Consider the following 20725-nt stretch of genomic DNA (forward strand, 5'->3'; position numbering starts at 1 on the left):
ACAGGCACCGGAAAGACCTTCACCATGATGGGTAAGGACCGCGAACCTGGAGTAATATATCGCACCCTGAAGGACCTGTTTAAAGCCATTGAGGAGACTGGGGAAAAAAAGAATTTCTCCGTATCATTATCATACGCGGAGATCTATAATGAAACCGTCCGAGACCTATTAAGTCCTTCCTCTAGGTCTTTGGTCCTCAGAGAGGATCCCAATGGCAACACCAACATAGAAGGGATTTCTACATTCTCCCTTAGCACTCCTGAGGAAGCCATGACCCTGCTGAAGAAGGGCAACAAGCGGCGCACAGAAGCTCCCACAGCCGCTAATAAGACCTCATCCCGCTCACATGCAGTATTGCAGGTCACCATAAAGCAGACAGCCAGTGATAGTGTGAGCACAGGCAAGTTGTACATGGTAGACCTTGCGGGATCAGAACGAGCAAGCCAGACTAAGAACAGCGGCCAGACCATGAAAGAAGGAGGATACATCAACCGATCCCTTCTTACCCTCAGGATGTGTATCATGGCGCTGCGTGACAGACCAGGCAGCCATATAAACTATCGGGACAGCAAGCTGACCTGGCTGCTAAAGGGAGCACTGAGCGGGAAAAGCCGATTGGTTATGATCACGCACATCAGCCCTGCGGATAGTGCTTATGAAGAATCCCGCAGCACAATGACCTACGGAAGCAAGGCCAAGTTTATCAAGACGCGAGTGGAGAAAAACCGTGTCTGTGTCCCCAATAAGACTTCCGAGGGTGTCAGAGGGACCACAGTGCTGCCGGAAGTCCCTCATCCTCCAGAGCATGGCCGTGGGATCCTGCCCAGGTCTGGGAATATTTATCAAGTGAGAAAAAGTGCAAGGCCGCTGCGTGATTTTCCTCCCTGTATCCAGCAAAGAATCCCCAACCGCAATTTGAGACCAAAGCCACAGCATCTTACGGTGTACACTCCTTTCAAGGTTGGTCATTACACATTGCACACATGAACAGCAATCGGGCTGGCAGTAAAGGTACCCATACACGTTACAATTATTGTATACAGTATTATATACAATACTGTATTCAATAATTTTAACGTGTATGGAAACTTTTACACCTGAAGGAAAACTGGGGAATAGGGCTACTGGCGAAACCCCAACAAAAAAAAAACGACACTCAGCAGCCACCCCATGGGTGTGTTGGAAGAGCTGCCAATTATTTATAAATGATAACCATTATATCCAACTCATTGATAATTTAATAACTCAAAGGCTTAAACCAGGACAATGCCAGGTACGTCAGTCAGTTATACATAATGTGTGCTGTTAGTGGTTATATTGTATTCTTGTTATGTAATACGATCCACAAAAAATTCCTAGTGTGCACAAGCACACATGGACAATAAAGTTGATTCTGATACATAGATCTTTTAATAATTATGCTAGGACACTACCAGTAGATGGGTGATAGGGCTTCAAAGCACATTCCTGACAGGGTCCCCAATACATTGCTATGCGCAGGGGTCTACACTGCTGTTGACGCCCCTGTATGTATGTATGTATGTATGTATGTATATATATATATTTTTATTATTAATATTATTTATATACATTTGGTCTATCTATAATACTTTAACTGACCCGGCATATACTGGGTCACCTAAGTGTCCATCTCCGTGCTTTGCTCCGCCCCTCTGGAAACCCCCTTCTGAAAATCCTGCGTTTGCCACTGGTCGCATATTATTATGGTTATTATACTTTATTTATATGGCACCACAAAGGATCCCCCGGGCCCAATTACAGAGTACATATACAAATGAGGGAAACAGTGACCTACAGCTGAATACAATAGAGGACAAGTACAGGGCACATAACTATAGCTACATCCGCAGGGTATCAGCGTGGTAGAAAACCACAGGGTTTGGTGCTATCAAAGATGGCTTAAGTAAAGGCCCCCATGCACTATGCAAATTCTCTGAAGGGATAAGTCGCACCTGATCCCCCGCCGAATGTCCAACCTCCGACTCCGCTCCGATGAACACCGGACTGTGCATCAGAACGGATATTATACACATGCGATTTGGACCGATTTCACCCAATATCTCAGCTTGATCTACTGGAATTGGCCCAAATCGCATAGTGTATGGGACATTAAGAGAAGGAAAGCACACGAGGGATGAGGGTCCTGCTCATCTATTCATGAAAATCTTTATCACTATTTATAAATAATACAGACAATATAAGTAAGATTTTAAATCAGTTTTATGTTTCAAAAAGTTTTTTTTTTTACGTTTTGGCATTAAGAAAGCAAATAGGTAATGTAACATCATGCCAAATACTGTAGGGAAATGAGAAACCAGTACAGTGGATTTGCAAACCAATATACCCCATTATATATACTCTGCCAAGTTCATAAAAGCTACTTCATACGTTATATTACATTATATATATTCTTACATATTACTTCAGTAGTAACCAGTAATAATGCGTTTGTAAATAAACTTTTCCAGTGGCATGAACCTGGCCTGCCATTGGAATTCTGGGATACATGGTGCACCTATAGTTCCTGATTGGACCGCTCTCTCAGTATTGGCAAGTGTTTAGGTTTTGATCCCGCACTAGGGTCTGCACGAATTTCAATATTAACAGATGGAATCAATAACATAGGAGTATGTCATACTTGCTGACAGCAGCAAGTCAGGGGGGCGGGACAGGCAGACGTCATCAAGCCCCACCCCCACGACAGTCAAACAACGTAATTCGCGGACCCGCAAAAAAAGGTCATTTTGTGCTGCAGGGAAGGGGGTGCGGGGGCTGCCTGGCCAATGCGGGAGGATTGCCCACCTTCCCGGGGGACCCGATTTTCGGGAGCCTCACGGCAATTCCAGGAGGGTAGGCAAGCCTGGAGTATGTAATACAATTAGGAACAAATAGAAAAATAATATAATACAAGATAATTAATTACCTCTAAGTAGGAGACTGCTTTGTCCACAGCCTCCAACCAGACTCCTATTTCCTTGTCCCACAGAACAGCCTGCACAGCATCCAGTCGCTCCGGCATATCTGTAGCAAATAACAAGAACAGAAATGATACAATATAGAAATTATAATACAGCCAATTGGAAAAATGGTGAAATAAACTTTAACAAAAGACCAATTGTTCTGATAATGTTGTTAAATAAAATGGATTGACCTAGGCCCTTATTCAGATCTGATCGCAGTACAAAATTGTTCTCAATATGGGCAAAACCTTGTGCACTGCAGGTGGGGCAGATGTAACATGTGCAGAGAGAGTTACATTTGGGTGGGGTGTTTTGAAACTGAAATCTAAATTGCAGTGTCAAAATAATGCAGCCAGTATTTACCCTGCACAGAAACAAAATCTAACTCTCTCTACACATGTTACATCTGTCCCACCTGGAGGGCACATGGTTTTGCCCATTTTGAGAACAAATTTGTTCTGCGATCAGATCTGAATAAGGGCCCTAATTTGTGTGAATGGCCATACAGCACATGTTGTGATCTTATCAGTGAGAAACACTCTGCGTCCTCCTAGCAGCACAATGTCCATTCTCAAACTATAGCCTGTTACCTCTGCCCTGGTGATGAGAATTTGGATTAACATATCCTCATCTGTCCCAGTCCCCATCATGGTTTTTGTAAGGATCCTTGGCATAATATCCTTGGCGGTCCTTAATGCATTGTACTGCAGAAAGAGAGGACATGAGCTGGTTTATTACAAGGTAACTGTACATGGTTAGTATATTTCTCCTGATTATAAAACTGCCGCGAGAGATGAAGCAGTATTCACACTATACTAAAGTAATTAATAATTTGGCCACTGGAGGCGCACTTCCACTGGCATCTGTGGGCAACATATATTTTCTTTCAGAACTAATACAATTGCTCCCACTGCTGTGTATGGCTACAAACATGCAGAGATAAAAGGTTCTTTGTGCCTATTAACTTTTATCACGTAAATAAGTAAGAGGTAAGACATCCCAGGGGGACCAGAAGACGATACCACTTCTGTAACAGCAGACCCTGGATGAGATACATAGCAGTGCCCTTCTGCCATATGGCAGCTAGTGATGTCACAATGGGCCGATGATGTCACAATGGGCCGATGATGTCACAATGGGCTGTGATGGGTAGAACACTGGCAGCTGACTGCTTCCTGAGTCATATCTAATATTGCTGGACTTGTGCCAACACAGATAATTTTTCACTCTTTTCTGAAGATTGAAGTTTGATATAAAATGAAGAAGGCGAAAGCTAATAAAGCTATAGACCACCAAATGACTGTAGCTCTGCGCATCCGTCCCGTTAATTTGACGGAGACTAAGAACCGCGCCCGATGCATCACACACCAGCTCGGACCGCAGACAGTGCTATTGCAGGACCCCGGTGAGGATCCTAACGATGTCCTGCGCTCCACCAGGACAAGAGAAACAACATTCCAATTTAACCAGGTGTTTGACCAGGCAGCTACCCAGGAGACTGTGTATGATTCCACAGTGAAGCCCTTATTGGGTGACATCCTGTCCGGGTACAATGCTGCCATATTTGCCTACGGCCCCACAGGCACCGGAAAGACCTTCACCATGATGGGTAAGGACCGCGAACCTGGAGTAATATATCGCACCCTGAAGGACCTGTTTAAAGCCATTGAGGAGACTGGGGAAAAAAAGAATTTCTCCGTATCATTATCATACGCGGAGATCTATAATGAAACCGTCCGAGACCTATTAAGTCCTTCCTCTAGGTCTTTGGTCCTCAGAGAGGATCCCAATGGCAACACCAACATAGAAGGGATTTCTACATTCTCCCTTAGCACTCCTGAGGAAGCCATGACCCTGCTGAAGAAGGGCAACAAGCGGCGCACAGAAGCTCCCACAGCCGCTAATAAGACCTCATCCCGCACACATGCAGTATTGCAGGTCACCATAAAGCAGACAGCCAGTGGTAGTGTGAGCACAGGCAAGTTGTACATGGTAGACCTTGCGGGATCAGAACGAGCAAGCCAGACTAAGAACAGCGGCCAGACCATGAAAGAAGGAGGATACATCAACCGATCCCTTCTTACCCTCAGGATGTGTATCATGGCGCTGCGTGACAGACCAGGCAGCCATATAAACTATCGGGACAGCAAGCTGACCTGGCTGCTAAAGGGAGCACTGAGCGGGAAAAGCCGATTGGTTATGATCACGCACATCAGCCCTGCGGATAGTGCTTATGAAGAATCCCGCAGCACAATGACCTACGGAAGCAAGGCCAAGTTTATCAAGACGCGAGTGGAGAAAAACCGTGTCTGTGTCCCCAATAAGACTTCCGAGGGCGTCAGAGGGACCACAGTGCTGCCGGAAGTCCCTCATCCTCCAGAGCATGGCCGTGGGATCCTGCCCAGGTCTGGGAATATTTATCAAGTGAGAAAAAGTGCAAGGCCGCTGCGTGATTTTCCTCCCTGTATCCAGCAAAGAATCCCCAACCGCAATTTGAGACCAAAGCCACAGCATCTTACGGTGTACACTCCTTTCAAGGTTGGTCATTACACATTGCACACATGAACAGCAATCGGGCTGGCAGTAAAGGTACCCATACACGTTACAATTATTGTATACAGTATTATATACAATACTGTATTCAATAATTGTAACGTGTATGGAAACTTTTACACCTGAAGGAAAACTGGGGAATAGGGCTACTGGCGAAACCCCAACAAAAAAAAAACGACACTCAGCAGCCACCCCATGGGTGTGTTGGAAGAGCTGCCAATTATTTATAAATGATAACCATTATATCCAACTCATTGATAATTTAATAACTCAAAGGCTTAAACCAGGACAATGCCAGGTACGTCAGTCAGTTATACATAATGTGTGCTGTTAGTGGTTTTATTGTATTCTTGTTATGTAATACGATCCACAAAAAATTCCTAGTGTGCACAAGCACACATGGCCAATAAAGTTGATTCTGATACATAGATCTTTTAATAATTATGCTAGGACACTACCAGTAGATGGGTGATGGGGCTTCAAAGCACATTCCTGACAAGGTCCCCAATACATTGCTATGCGCAGGGGTCTACACTGCTGTTGACGCCCCTGTATGTATGTATGTATGTATGCAGTGGCGTAAGTTAGTCCCAATTGCCCGGAGGCAAGTTAAGTGTTAGAAAGGGGGTGAAAGAGGGAGGGTGAGAGGGGGTGAGGGTGAGAGGGGGTGAAGAGACAGAGTTGAGAGAAAGGGGGGAGAGACTGTCAGTGGGAAGCAAGACAGAGGGGGTTAAAGAGAGAGGAGATGGGTGAGAGGGTGAAGAGGAGAAAGAGTTTGAGAGAGAGGAGTGAAAAAGGGGGATGAGAGCAGAAGAGTGAGTATGCGAGAGGGGGAGAAGAAAGAGGGATGAGAGAGGGAAGAGACCGATATTGAGAGAAGTGAGAGAGGGGAGTGAAAAAGGTAGAAAAGAGAGATAGGGGTGAGAAAAGGAGTGAGTGGGAGAGAAGGGTGACAGTAAAGGAGGGGGGGAGTAAGTGTGAGAGAGGGGGAGAATAGAGGGGAGGTTGAGGGGAGAATGAGTGTGAGAAACAGGTAGAAAAGAGAGGGGTGGGAGTGTGAAAAAAAGGGAGAAAGATAGAGGGGGAGAGGGAGTGTGCGAAAGAGGGAGAGAAGAGAGAGAGAGAGCATTGATTTAAGTGTGAAGGGAGCAGCATACAGATCAACATTACCTTCTCTGTGTCACCGGATCCCCGTAAGAATGGTAGTGCTCATGGGGGTGGCGGGGGTGCCCAATGTCCCACGGAGGTGTTGCAGCTCCCAGTATGCGTCCTGGCTCCCTCGAAGAGTGGTATACGGGTCGGCCTGCTTCTGTGTGAGGTGACATGCGGGTCGTCCAGCTTCTGTGATATGCGGGTCGGCTGTTTAATACGTAAAAAAAAAATCACATAAACGACACTGGTTGTTTGTTCACGTGCCTTGGTGGCCCTCCGAAATCTGCCACTTTCTCTGTCACTGAAAACACACATGCAGCACACCTCTTATAACATACACTTCTGTCACTAAAAAAATACACACATACTTATAAACATCCATGCACACAGACTGCTCACTTATTAAACGCCTCCTGGCACATCTCAAATTATTTGCATAAATGTACCCATTTATTTGGGCTGCAGATAAAAAAAAAATAAGGTACTTATGTAGTATCTGGGCTGCCGATTTCTAAATCGGGTCGGATCGGGAGATCGCATCGCATCGCATGCGACCATGCGATTCGATGCGATGCGATGCGATGCGATGACCCGATTTTTCCATAGGAATCAATGTTAAAATGGACTGAGTCCATTTTAACATGGAATTCAATGGGAAAAATGGGTCCTTTTCATACCCCTACTATCCAAGTGGGCATGGAGTTGGATATAAACCTGTGGCGAGCGTAGCGAGCCACCGAGCCCGAAGCGTGGCGAGCGAAGCGAGCCCCGCGAGGGGACGAATACCGTCCCCTCGCGGGGCTCGCTTCGCTCGCCACGCTTCGGGCTCGGTGGCTCGCTACGCTCGCCACAGGTTTATATCCAACTCCATGCCCACTTGGATAGTAGGGGTATGAAAAGGACCCATTTTTCCATAGGAATCATTTTAACATTGATTCCTATGGAAAAATCGGGTCATCGCATCCGATATCGCATCCGATATCGGATGCGATGCGATGCGATATCGCATCGCATCGCATCTGATTGTATGCCTTAACTTAAGGCATACAATCAAAAAATCGGCAGCCCAGATACTACATAAGTACCAAAAATAACCCATACTCACACATATACCTACATAAAGGGGGTTATTCTAATTTGTTCGCATTCACCGTGCGTTCGCACGGGGAACCTATGTTGTGCGTATGCGCTGGCGCATGTGTATCGCCACACTGTTCGCCAAGCGCAGGCACCCATGGGAATGCCCAGCATTTTATGGGTGTTCCCATGGTAATTGGCCCTTGACGTGGGTGCCAGGGGTGGACAGCTGACATCACCGGATGTTAGCTGGATGCCAAGTTCCTCTCGAGTGTGTACGTATATCTAAGTGAACTGAGAGTCACTTAGATATGCGTGCATGTTCCACATCATTCGATAGTCGGCGATCATCGAATCATGTGGGTGTTTCCACGTAGCCTGCAAATGGATGTTTATGTTAAACATCCATTTGCAGCCCATGAGAACGAACGTGGCATGCAGGGGGGAAATCGGACTGACATTTGGAGGGCGGCGTATCACACACCAATACACATGCATATATAGTCACACACATATATACACATACTGTCACACACTTATACATACCTACACTTACTGTATGCATACATATACTCACACACCTATTCACCCATGCACACATTCAAAAAGTATAATAATTACACACAGATAAATACATACTGTACATAATAATTACACACACACACAGATAAATACATACTGTATACAATACTCACACACAGAGATAAATAAACAGAGATAAATACATACTGTACATAATAGTTACACACACACACACACACACACACATAAATACATACTGTACATAATAATTACACACACACACACAGATAAATACATACTGTATATAATACTCTCACACACACACACACACACACACACACACACACAGATAAATACACACAGAGATAAATACATACTGTACATAATAATTACACACACACACACACACACACACACACACACACACACACACACACACAGATAAATACATACTGTATACAATACTCACACACAGAGATAAATAAACACAGAGATAAATACATACTGTACATAATAGTTACACACACACACACACACACACACACACACACAGATAAATACATACTGTACATAATAATTACACACACACACACAGATAAATACATACTGTATATAATACTCTCACACACACACACACACACACAGATAAATACACACAGAGATAAATACATACTGTATATAATAGTTAAGCACACACTGTCACACTCACCATGCTACTGCAGTGCTGAAGGGCCTGGGATGGCTGGCAATGACTGTGTGTACAGTCTCCAGTCCAGTGACGTGTAGCCACGCCCCCTTTTCGAACTGCTCCTCCGGAGCAACTCGCTCCCTCTTATCTGGCTGCAGCAGGTGCACTCATGTGTTGCAGAAACTGAAAGTAAAGCTCCCAGCAGCCCTGAGCTTCCTGCAGCAAGGTCTGCTAGGAGCTGTAGTTTATTTTCATTTTCTTTAATGCTGGCTGTCACAGCATTGTTGTGTGCACTATGCTCCTGAGCTCCTCACTCTGTGCCCCCCCTAGTGGCTAACGCCCGGTGGCCAATGTCTCCATTGCCTCCGGGAGTTACGCCACTGTATGTATGTATGTATGTATGTATGTATGTATGTATGTATGTATGTATGTATGTATGTATGTATGTGTATGTATGTATATATATATATATTTTTATTATTAATATTATTTATATACATTTGGTCTATCTATAATACTTTAACTGACCCGGCATATACTGGGTCACCTAAGTGTCCATCTCCGTGCTTTGCTCCGCCCCTCTGGAAACCCCCTTCTGAAAATCCTGCGTTTGCCACTGGTCGCATATTATTATGGTTATTATACTTTATTTATATGGCACCACAAAGGATCCCCCGGGCCCAATTACAGAGTACATATACAAATGAGGGAAACAGTGACCTACAGCTGAATACAATAGAGGACAAGTACAGGGCACATAACTATAGCTACATCCGCAGGGTATCAGCGTGGTAGAAAACCACAGGGTTTGGTGCTATCAAAGATGGTTTAAGTAAAGGCCCCCATGCACTATGCAAATTCTCTGAAGGGATAAGTCGCACCTGATCCCCCGCCGAATGTCCAACCTCCGACTCCGCTCCGATGAACACCGGACTGTGCATCAGAACGGATATTATACACATGCGATTTCGACCGATTTCACCCAATATCTCAGCTTGATCTACCAGAATTGGCCCAAATCGCATAGTGTATGGGACATTAAGAGAAGGAAAGCACACGAGGGATGAGGGTCCTGCTCATCTATTCATGAAAATCTTTATCACTATTTATAAATAATACAGACAATATAAGTAAGATTTTAAATCAGTTTTATGTTTCAAAAATTTTTTTTTTTTTTACGTTTTGGCATTGAGAAAGCAAATAGGTAATGTAACATCATGCCAAATACTGTAGGGAAATGAGAAACCAGTACAGTGGATTTGCAAACCAATATACCCCATTATATATACTCTGCCAAGTTCATAAAAGCTACTTCATACGTTATATTACATTATATATATTCTTACATATTACTTCAGTAGTAACCAGTAATAATGCGTTTGTAAATAAACTTTTCCAGTGGCATGAACCTGGCCTGCCATTGGAATTCTGGGATACATGGCGCACCTATAGTTCCTGATTGGACCGCTCTCTCAGTATTGGCAAGTGTTTAGGTTTTGATCCCGCACTAGGGTCTGCACGAATTTCGATATTAACAGATAAAATCAATACCATAGGAGTATGCCATACTTGCTGACAGCAGCAAGTCAGGGGGGCGGGACAGGCAGACGTCATCAAGCCCCACCCCCACGACAGTCAAACAACGTAATTCGCGGACCCGCAAAAAAAGGTCATTTTGTGCTGCAGGGAAGGGGGTGCGGGGGCTGCCTGGCCAATGCGGGAGGATTGCCCACCTTCCCGGGGGACCCGATTTTCGGGAGCCTCACGGCAATTCCAGGAGGGTAGGCAAGCCTGGAGTATGTAATACAATTAGGAACAAATAGAAAAATAATATAATACAAGATCATTAATTACCTCTAAGTAGGAGACTGCTTTGTCCACAGCCTCGTGCCAGAGTAACATGAGGCCCAAAGTGGAGCCAAGTTGGTGGGGTAGAAGTTTGGATTGTGTCTATAAACCTCAATATTAAAGTCCAACCAGACTCCTATTTCCTTGTCCCACAGAACAGCCTGCACAGCATCCAGTCGCTCCGGCATATCTGTAGCAAATGACAAGAACAGAAATGATACAATATAGAAATTATAATACAGCCAATTGGAAAAATGGTGAAATAAACTTTAACAAAAGACCAATTGTTCTGATAATGTTGTTAAATAAAATGGATTGACCTAGGCCCTTATTCAGTTCTGATCGCAGTACAAAATTGTTCTCAATATGGGCAAAACCTTGTGCACTGCAGGTGGGGCAGATGTAACATGTGCAGAGAGAGTTACATTTGGGTGGGGTGTTTTGAAACTGAAATCTAAATTGCAGTGTCAAAATAATGCAGTCAGTATTTACCCTGCACAGAAACAAAATCTAACTCTCTCTAAACATGTTACATCTGTCCCACCTGGAGGGCACATGGTTTTGCCCATTTTGAGAACAAATTTGTTCTGCGATCAGATCTGAATAAGGGCCCTAATTTGTGTGAATGGCCATACAGCACATGTTGTGATCTTATCAGTGAGAAACACTCTGCGTCCTCCTAGCAGCACAATGTCCATTCTCAAACTATAGCCTGTTACCTCTGCCCTGGTGATGAGAATTTGGATTAACATATCCTCATCTGTCCCAGTCCCCATCATGGTTTTTGTAAGGATCCTTGGCGGTCCTTAATGCATTGTACTGCAGAAAGAGAGGACATGAGCTGGTTTATTACAAGGTAACTGTACATGGTTAGTATATTTCTCCTGATTATAAAACTGCCGCGAGAGATGAAGCAGTATTCACACTATACTAAAGTAATTAATAATTTGGCCACTGGAGGCGCACTTCCACTGGCATCTGTAGGCAACATATATTTTCTTTCAGAACTAATACAATTGCTTTCACTGCTGTGTATGGCTACAAACATGCAGAGATAAAAGGTTCTTTGTGCCTATTAACTTTTATCACGTAAATAAGTAAGAGGTAAGACATCCCAGGGGGACCAGAAGACGATACCACTTCTGTAACAGCAGACCCTGGATGAGATACATAGCAGTGCCCTTCTGCCATATGGCAGCTAGTGATGTCACAATGGGCCGATGATGTCACAATGGGCCGATGATGTCACAATGGGCTGTGATGGGTAGAACACTGGCAGCTGACTGCTTCCTGAGTCATATCTAATATTGCTGGACTTGTGCCAACACAGATAATTTTTCACTCTTTTCTGAAGATTGAAGTTTGATATAAAATGAAGAAGGCGAAAGCTAATAAAGCTATAGACCACCAAATGACTGTCGCTCTGCGCATCCGTCCTGTCAATTTGACGGAGACTAAGAACCGCGCCCGATGCATCACACACCAGCTCGGACCGCAGACAGTGCTATTGCAGGACCCCGGTGAGGATCCTAACGATGTCCTGCGCTCCACCAGGACAAGAGAAACAACATTCCAATTTAACCAGGTGTTTGACCAGGCAGCTACCCAGGAGACTGTGTATGATTCCACAGTGAAGCCCTTATTGGGTGACATCCTGTCCGGGTACAATGCTGCCATATTTGCCTACGGCCCCACAGGCACCGGAAAGACCTTCACCATGATGGGTAAGGACCGCGAACCTGGAGTAATATATCGCACCCTGAAGGACCTGTTTAAAGCCATTGAGGAGACTGGGGAAAAAAAGAATTTCTCCGTAATATTATCATACGCGGAGATCTATAATGAAACCGTCCGAGACCTATTAAGACCTTCCTCTAGGTCTTTGGTCCTCAGAGAGGATCCCAATGGCAACACCAACATAGAAGGGATTTCTACATTCTCCCTTAGCACTCCTGAGGAAGCCATGACCCTGCTGAAGAAGGGCAACAAGCGGCGCACAGAAGCTCCCACAGCCGCTAATAAGACCTCATCCCGCTCACATGCAGTATTGCAGGTCACCATAAAGCAGACAGCCAGTGATAGTGTGAGCACAGGCAAGTTGTACATGGTAGACCTTGCGGGATCAGAACGAGCAAGCCAGACTAAGAACAGCGGCCAGACCATGAAAGAAGGAGGATACATCAACCGATCCCTTCTTACCCTCAGGATGTGTATCATGGCGCTGCGTGACAGACCAGGCAGCCATATAAACTATCGGGACAGCAAGCTGACCTGGCTGCTAAAGGGAGCACTGAGCGGGAAAAGCCGATTGGTTATGATCACGCACATCAGCCCTGCGGATAGTGCTTATGAAGAATCCCGCAGCACAATGACCTACGGAAGCAAGGCCAAGTTTATCAAGACGCGTGTGGAGAAAAACCGTGTCTGTGTCCCCAATAAGACTTCTGAGGGCGTCAGAGGGACCACAGTGCTGCCGGAAGTCCCTCATCCTCCAGAGCATGGCCGTGGGATCCTGCCCAGGTCTGGGAATATTTATCAAGTGAGAAAAAGTGCAAGGCCGCTGCGTGATTTTCCTCCCTGTATCCAGCAAAGAATCCCCAACCGCAATTTGAGACCAAAGCCACAGCATCTTACGGTGTACACTCCTTTCAAGGTTGGTCATTACACATTGCACACATGAACAGCAATCGGGCTGGCAGTAAAGGTACCCATACACGTTACAATTATTGTATACAGTATTATATACAATACTGTATTCAATAATTGTAACGTGTATGGAAACTTTTACACCTGAAGGAAAACTGGGGAATAGGGCTACTGGCGAAACCCCAACAAAAAAAAAACGACACTCAGCAGCCACCCCATGGGTGTGTTGGAAGAGCTGCCAATTATTTATAAATGATAACCATTATATCCAACTCATTGATAATTTAATAACTCAAAGGCTTAAACCAGGACAATGCCAGGTACGTCAGTCAGTTATACATAATGTGTGCTGTTAGTGGTTATATTGTATTCTTGTTATGTAATACGATCCACAAAAAATTCCTAGTGTGCACAAGCACACATGGCCAATAAAGTTGATTCTGATTCTGATACATAGATCTTTTAATAATTATGCTAGGACACTACCAGTAGATGGGTGATGGGGCTTCATAGCACATTCCTGACAGGGGCCCCAATACATTGCTATGCACAGGGGTCTACACTGCTGTTGACGCCCCTGTATGTATGTATGTGTATGTATGTATATATATATATATATATATATTTTTTTTTTTATTGTTAATATTATTTATATACATTTGGTCTATCTATAATACTTTAACTGACCCGGCATATACTGGGTCACCTAAGTGTCCATCTCCGTGCTTTGCTCCGCCCCTCTGGAAACCCCCTTCTGAAAATCCTGCGTTTGCCACTGCCCACAAAGAGGTACAGAGGGCATTGGGAGGGTGGAACCTCTTCTTGGTGGCAGGACATTTTTCCCACCATTACTGGAACATCCTAAAACCTTCTGTGCATTATCTCTTGCATGCATGTGTCCGGATCACTGTGGGTAGAGCACGCCATGGTTGGATTCTGCATATGATGGGCACAAGGAAAAGGTAAGGTAGCACCTGCCACACTTCCGTAGTACTCACATTTTCCAAACACTATAATGTTCTTTATCCTATTAACTATACATTGTGTATTGCACCTTAACTCACACAAAGCCCCCCCCCCCCACACACATTCTGCTTAGAAACACTTAGAGTTATATTTCTAAGTATTTATTGTTTATGTATGTATGCCACCCCTGCCCCTAAAGAGAGGCACAGTGGTCATTGGAAGGGTGGTATCTCCTCTTTGGGGCAGGGCATTTTTTCCACCATGACTGGAACACCCTAAAACCTTTTGTGCAGTTTCTCTTACAGGTATGTGTCTGGTTACCTAGGGATAGAGCACACCATGGTCAGATTCTGCATAGGATGGGCGCCAGGAAATGGTAAGGTAGCACCTGCTACACTTCCATAGTACTTATGTTTTTCCCAAACACTGTGACATTCTTTATCTTAGTATTTTCCACCAGAAAGCAAATTCTGCTTAGAAACACTCAAAGTATATATTGTTTATGTGTCTATGGGCCTTATTCTAGTTCACTCTTTCTGACAAAATATTTCTTAGATGGACAAAACCAACCAACTAATTCTCTCTGCACATTTTGACAGCTGCCCCCCTAAAGAGTCTGGGTGAGCAGCCATGCTGTCCATAAAAGCAGGGTTTTGCAGTAGGGGTAGGAATAGAGAATGATATTGGTTTAAACTAGGGATGTGCGGGTTCAGATTTCTTAAATCCGACCGCCCCCGAATGCATGTGATCCGAGCCCGGATCGAGCATCGTTCGGGAGCTTTCCGCCTAAATCGGACCCGTGCGCACGGGCAAAACATCACCCGGCACCGGATTCCCACGAGATCCGGATATACATAAATACCGTGCCTCACGCCGCCATCTTCATTCCAGTCTTGGAGGTTGGATGGGATGGTTGTGTTGTGTGTGTCTCTTCTCCTCTGCAAGTTGGGGCCTACCTCTGCTGTATAGTCCGCTGGTGCACTGCCTACCTCTGCTGTATATCCGCTTGTGCCCACCTCTGCTGTATAGTCCGCTGGTGCCCACTGCCTAGCTCTGCTGTATATATATTCTGCTGGTGCCAGTAGTGCCACACACTGCGCTCAGTATGTGGCATTAACACTTGCAGTCTGCTGGGGTATAGAAGCAAAAAAGGGTGTAGTATGCAATAATGGTGCGCAATTAAATACACTGTGCAGCTGAGTTCATAACAACCTGAAGGTAAACATCCAGCAAGAACCTTAGTTAGACAGAAATAGCACAAAGTGGTGAAATGAACAGAAAAGCGCTCAGTGTATAACCAAGTTGAAAGTAATACAATTTATATCACCATAATGTATAATGGTTCCAACTGTTTCAGATTTTGAATAAAACCTGTAATGATAACCTCCCTTTCGCAGGATATGCGACAAGGGGTATAACAAGAAAAAAGGATAGTGCAAATTATCCTTAAAATACACAAGTTTTTAATAAAAGTCCACACTTACAATCTGTAGACGTTTAAAACAGCATAAAAGGTTTCCACAGTGGCAATACAGCAAGATGAGATGGAACAGAATGCAGGTAACACTTGTACATCCAAACGACCCATCCGGAACAGGGGATTCGGAGACCAGGGATACCATGCCAACTTGCAGCTGTCCGCCTCTCGTGGAACCATCCAAGACACTCAACGCGTTTCGAAAAGGATCTTCTTCAGGAGTGTTCAGTCCAATAGGGCAACCAAGCCCTGTTATATAGTCCCATAAATACAAGACACACCTGTGTATAATCCGCCTTGTTTAAAGGTGCGGATATCCGGGTGTGTTAACCGGAAACAAGATGGCCGTGCGTGTCACGGGCAGGCCAATCGGTGGAACGCGGAAATGAAATAGTGCCGTGATTAAACACCGCACTTTCATTCTCATGATTGGTTTATGTTAAAATCTTTTTAACATCATTCGGCTCCGTTTAGGCTGCTCCGGCCATCTTATTTCTGTTTTGAAAGGAACTATAGCATAAATCATTAAAGATCTAAAAAAGAAAAAAAAAATGTCAATACCTATAACAAAAAATATTAATAATACAATTAACACCATTACATAGAGGAAAAGGAAGTAGTGATATCACCAAGCTTACATTAGGAATGGTTTTAGCTCGAATTCACCGTTGAGTCTAGGGTGGCCAATCCCGGGATCGGGATCGGCGGGATCCCGGGATTTGGCCCCCAAAACGCCGGGATTTCAATCCCGGGATTGGAGTTTCCAATCCCGGGATTTTCGGGATTAGACTGCGCATGTGCAGTCTAATGCCGGGCAGCGTCTGAGCACTCGCTCAGCCGCTGCCCGGATACTCCCATACCCGGCAGAGCAACCCTGCACAGCGTGACCTCTCAGGGTGACGAGAGGTCACGCTGCGCAGGCAGGCAGAGATGAAGCCGCCCGTCCACCTAGCCAGCCCACCCAGCAAGCAAGCAACTCCGCATTATGAAGTCGCCCGCCCACCTAGCCAGCCAGCCGACCCAGCAACCCGGCTCCCGAAGTAGGAAGCTGCCCACCCGGTATCCCGGCTCCCACCCTGCCGCCGGCCGGATGAAGCTGCCCACCCGGCATTCCGGCTCCCACCCATCAACACGGCCGCCGGCCGCCCCTGCAAATGTAAGTAAATGCGGGGCGGCCAGGGCGTTTTTTTATTAGGAAAGCCAATCCCGGGATCCCGGGAATCCCGGGATTGAGCATTTTTCAATCCCGAATCCCGGGATTGAAAAAATGCCCCGGGATTGGCTTCCCTAGTTGAGTCCCTGTGGTACCAGGGTCCTCAAACGGTGAATCCACTTCATCTCCGCTTTGGAAAGCCTAGTTTCCATATCACTATATCTCCAACTTGCGGAAACCTGAATTTTTTTTATTTTACATGGATCCATGACAAGTTTTGAAGTGGGCTGATACTGTATCGGTTAATAAGCCCTTTTTAATATGATATATACTGTATGCTCTGCTAAGGGGATCTTCATCTGATGGGAAGTTTTCCCGACATATGTTAACCCGCATTCGCACTGCAGAGCATATATAATTCCTTTAGAGTGGCATGTTATAAAATTGTGTATTTTATAAATGGTTCCATTGATTTCAAAATCAACCTTTTTTCTTATATCTGATTTTACGGTCTTGCACATAAGGCAAGTCCCACAGAGGTGGAAACCATTGGTTCTTGTACTTTTGCGTGTAGCTGTTTCCGAAGAACTTTTCACCAAATGGTTCCGCAAGGTTGGTGCCCTTCTATATATATGAAGTGAGGTTTTTCTGGTAACATTTTGGATAATACTGGGTCCTTATGTAATAATTTCCAGTTTGTCCTGAAAACTTTTTCCACTTCCTTGTGACGTGAATTATATTGGCTTATGAAAGCGAATTGAAATTTATTATCAACAACTTCAGTATTATAAATCGATGCCAGGACACCAGATCCGCCACCAGCTTGCCATCTGGCCAGATGGTTTACTCCTCCCAGAAGGCCATAAATAGACTGGCATAGCTGGGGGCGAATCTGGTGCCCATCACTGTCCCTACGCACTGTAAATAATAATTCCCCTCGTGAAAAAAATAATTGTTGGTCAAAATAAACAGAATGCTTTCTAATATGAATTCTTTCAGTGGTTCTTTTAGATTGCTTTTATTTAGAAAGAAAGAGACAGCCTCTAATCCCTTTTCGTTAGTAATAACAGTATATAGGGTGCTGACATCTGCTGTACCCAATATACATCCATCATGCCATCTGACATCTGACAATTTCCTTAGCATATCACCAGTATCTTTCAAGTATGCTTTTGTTTCTACAACTAATAGCTGAAGAAAAAAAAAAAAAAAAAAAATCGACAAATGCCGATAGATTACTGGTAATGCTGTTGCACCCCGAAATAATCGGGCGCCCCGGGGGATGAAGGGGATCTTTATGCACCTTCGGGAGTACATATATACATGGAGTGGATGGATTTTTTATATTTATAAAATCATGTTCTTTTTCAGTTATGATATTATTAGTCAGTGCTCTGCTTGTCAGATCTAATAGAGATTTTTTAATCTTTTCTAGCGGATCAGTTTTTAATTTTCTGTATCTGTTGTTAGTATTAAGTTGTTTATCAATTTCTTTTAAATACAGATCCCGGGTCATAATTACCACCCCTCCCCCCTATCGGCGGGTTTTATTACTAGCCCAGTGGTTCCCAAACTGTGTGCTGCGGCTCCCTGGGGTGCCTCAGGACACTTGCAGGGGTGCCTCGGGTTGGTCGTCCAGGACCAATTCAAATTGTTTATGATCAATTATTTCTGGACAAAACCAGTGCTGGTGGCTGCCAATCATAAAATATGTACAATCAGAACCAAATCCTGCCCTTTACCACATAACTGATCCTAAGAAGCACATATAAACACAATCTACTTAATTTGATATATATTTTTTGGGGCCTAGGGTGCCGTGAACAAAATTCGGATACTCTAGGGTGCCGTGATTAGAAAAAGATTGGGAACCCCTGTACTAGCCCGTATCATTTTTTAAGGTTTTGAGGGCTGAAAACTCTTTTTTTGTTTAAATTTAGTTTCTTATTTTTTTTTCTGAAAGATTTTTTCAATTTCTTCGCAGACCACTTTGTTGAAGCATTCTAAAAAGGGTCCCCTACAATGAGTGGGGTTAAATGTAGAGGGAGGCTTCAATTTTGATCTTTCATCGACATTATCGTTAACAGCTAGTGTGGTTCCTTCAGTTTTAGAAAAAAACCTTTTTAGTGCCAACTTTCGAATCTACTTTTATACATCCAAGAACAAATCAAAAGAATTGGGCTGAAATGAAGGGGCAAATTTCAAACCCTTAGTAAGGATACTCAATTTATCTTTTTTTAATTCGCGGTCCGTTAGAGTAATTTGATTGTACATTGGTAGTTGTTTCTTTGGGTTTACTTTTCTTAGATTTGTTTGATTTTTTAATTGTTTTTTTAGGCATGCCTCCTCTTTTACCTCTTCTAGTTTTTTTTACCATTAGTGTTTGCTAATTTCTCTGGGGCATCCAATGTTCCCTGGATAAAAAAGAAGGGTTATTTCTGCGGGTATTGTAATTCTCTGTGTTTTCATTCCTTCCTCCTTCTAAAGGTGTGAACCCAGGGCTATTTTTCAGCAGGCTCCAGCAGGAACTGAGGCCCTTATTCTAGTTCACTCTTTCTGACAAAATATTTCTTAGATGGACAAAACCAGGTGCACTGGACAAAACCATGTGCACTCGCCACGCTTCGGGCTCGGTGGCTCGCTGCGCTCGCCACACTTTATAAAATCAACTCCACGCCGATGTGGATAGTGGGGGTATGAAAAGGTCGGAGGACGCGTACCGCCGCCCCTCGCGGGCTCACTGCGCTCGCCACGCTTCGGGTTCACGTTTATAGTGTGGGGGGGGGCATGGGGGTGCATTTAACATTGTAAGCACCCATTTGGGTGCTTAAAAGCACCCTTTAGGGTGCTTATACAATTTTTCATCGTATAGGGGGCAAAAATCGCATTGCATCGCATGCCATCGGGTGCATGGCATACGATGCGATCAAAACATTGCGCGATCAATATCGGGGGCACCGTGATAATACACAAGTACTGAAATCTGTAATGATAACCTCCCTTTCGCAGGATATGCGACAGGGGGTATAACAAGAAAAAAGGGATAGTGCAAATTATCCTGAAAATACACAAGTTTTTTTTATAAAAGTCCACACTTCTGTAGACATTTAAAACAGCATGAAAGGTTTCCACAGTGGCAATACAGCAAGATGAGATAGAACAGAATGCAGGTAACACTTGTACATCCAAACGACCCGTCCGGAACAGGGGATTCGGAGACCAGGGATACCATGCCAACTTGCAGCTGTCTGCCTCTCGTGGAACCGTCCAAGACACTCAACGCGTTTCGAAAAGGATCTTCTTCAGGAGTGTTTAGTCCAATAGGGCAACCAAGCCCTGTTATATAGTCCCATAAATACAAGACACACTTGTGTATAATCCGCCTTGTTTAAAGGTGCGGATGTCCGGGTGTGTTAACCGGAAACAAGAGGGCAGGCCAATCGGTGGAACGTGGAAATGAAATAGTGCCGTGATTAAACACCGCACTTTCATTCTCATGATTGGTTTATGTTAAAATCTTTTTAACATCATTTGGCTCCGTTTAGGCTGCTCCGGCCATCTTATTTCTGTTTTGAAAGGAACTATAGCATAAATCATTAAAGATCTAAAAAAGAAAAAAAACAAATGCCAATACCTATAACAAAAAATATTAATAATACAAT

The 20725-nt window shown here is 44.3% G+C and overlaps 1 long non-coding RNA gene across 5 annotated transcripts in view; it reads right to left on the bottom strand.

Annotated features, from left to right (window-relative positions):
- LOC146026202 (uncharacterized) overlaps window positions 1–10949 on the bottom strand; it is a 37576-nt gene extending 26627 nt beyond the window's left edge. For 3 of the 5 annotated variants that reach the window (XR_014454392.1, XR_014454385.1, XR_014454380.1), the window contains exons 1-4: window positions 8995–9050; window positions 6705–6893; window positions 3572–3685; window positions 2945–3042 (exon numbers count right to left, since the gene is read on the bottom strand). This is a non-coding gene — a long non-coding RNA (uncharacterized LOC146026202). Of the gene's footprint in view, window positions 1–2944; window positions 3159–3571; window positions 3686–6704; window positions 6894–8994; window positions 9051–10827 lie in introns of those variants that run through there. The other 2 variants (XR_014454383.1, XR_014454395.1) reach the window with 2 other exon arrangements.
- Window positions 10950–20725: the final 9776 nt, after the last annotated feature.

Source organism: Crinia signifera, chromosome 1, assembly GCF_055691185.1.
Source record: "Crinia signifera chromosome 1, ASM5569118v1, whole genome shotgun sequence".
Taxonomy (NCBI): Eukaryota; Metazoa; Chordata; class Amphibia; order Anura; family Myobatrachidae; genus Crinia; species Crinia signifera.